The sequence below is a fragment of the Adiantum capillus-veneris genome, chromosome 7 (genome assembly GCF_014529385.1).
Source record: "Adiantum capillus-veneris isolate H3 chromosome 7, ASM1452938v2, whole genome shotgun sequence".
NCBI classification, from domain to species: Eukaryota; Viridiplantae; Streptophyta; class Polypodiopsida; order Polypodiales; family Pteridaceae; genus Adiantum; species Adiantum capillus-veneris.
Genome location: NC_140937.1, coordinates 165,062,983 through 165,064,849, shown reverse-complemented (window position 1 = coordinate 165,064,849; position 1,867 = coordinate 165,062,983).

The window sequence follows — 1,867 nt, the reverse complement described above, 5'->3', positions numbered from 1 at the left end:
TCGCATACTTCTCTACACCATAATTCAAAGAGGGAAGAGAGAAAACAAGAGAAGAAAAAGGTGAGAAAGAGTTCACCCTCTTCTCCATCTTCCTCATCCTCTTCCTCTTTTGAAGAGAATGATGGTGCAGACAAGGAGGAACAAGGGAATAAAAAGGCGAGAAAGGGTCACCCTCTTCTCCATCCTCCTCATACTCTTCTTCTTTTGAAGAAAGTGATGGTGCAACTCTTGAACCACCTAAAACAAGCATAGGAAATCCCATGCCGCGTGGAAGAGGTTGTCCAAAGAGGGAGGAAAGAACATCTCTTTCCTTACCTATAATGGCACTTTTGGTGCTACAGACAAAGTCTTGGCCTTTATCCAACAATTTGATGCGGCGTTTGGATATGAGGGCTTCACGGAGTCCTTTAAGCTACGTCATGTAGCCATGCATTTTCAAAAGTCCTCCAAGCAATGGTGGTCTAGCGTACGAGCAAATGGTGAAGCTCCACGAACATGGAAAGCTCAAAGAAAAAATACTCACCGAATGGCGAAGCTTGAAGCTCTCTCCCTATGGATCTATTCATAAATATGTAGACAAGTTTTGGGATTTACATCTCAAAGCCACTGTCTTCAAAAAGATGGATTTTGGAGAGCAAAAACAACAATTTTGTGCGGGTTTAACCGAGGATATGGCAGAGTATGTTAACTCCCAAAGGCCATGCACCATATTTGTGATCATACACCATACCATGGTGGCTTCAAGAATCAATTTCCAACAAGGGGCTAAGAGAAATCTTAAGCCCACAAAAAACAAGGACCGTAACGACCCTAAGGGGAACGACAACGTCCAAAAGTCTTCCAAAGGCAACGCCAACAACAACAAACCTAAGGAGAAGGGAGTTTATAAAGGCAAAAATAAACTCTCCCATGAAGAGCTAGAGTGTTATAAAAAAGATAACCGTTGTTTCAAGTGCGGGGAGCAAGGGCATGCCTATCGTGCTTGTCCCCACAAGAATACACGTAATGAACCTCCTAGAGCTACCTTGGTCAAAATTCAAGAAGAGGATGCTCATCGATCTCCTCTATGCCATGCTTGGGGAAAGGTAAGAGAACATGAGGCTTTCATTCTCTTTGACCCTGGTTCTACTCACAATTTCATATCCACAGAATTGGCCACCAAGCTAGGCATCCAAGCCTATGAGATGGAAGATGTCCTACCTGCCGATGGTGCTTTCAAGGGGCAAGAAGCCTCAGTCACTCCCTTAATTGGGAAATTGAGGCTCCATGTCCAAAGTTATGTGGACAAGGAGGATTTCTTCATCTCTCCTCTCAAGCATGAGGATGTAATCCTAGGGGCACCATGGTTTGATCGCACAGCTGCCAATGTTAAATTCCCTAAAAGGCAAATCTACTTTAAGTTTAGGGAAAAAGATATGTACATAGATGCTAAGGAGTTGGGTAGTACCATACCCCTTCTACATAAGCAAGCTTTCAATAAGTCAATAAAGAGCTCTATTTCTGTGTACATGATCTTTGTTAAAAATTCCCAAAATGAACCTAATGCTTTAGCAAAAGAAAATGTAAACAATCAAAAGGAATTAGAGTTATCCAACTTCCTCAAGGGATTCCAAGATTTTTTATTGATGACATCCCTTGTGATCTACCTCCCAAATGAGGGGATGACTACCATGCAATTGAGCTTCTTTCAAGAAGCTCACCACCTAATAAACCTCCTTATAGAGTCTCTCAAGCTCAACAAGAGGAGATTACGCGGCAAGTGCATGAGCTAGTTGAGGAAGGCATGGTTAGGCCTAGCTCATCTCCATTTTCTTCACCAGTGTTATTAGTGCAAAATAAAGATGGCAAATATCGTATGTCTGTCAAC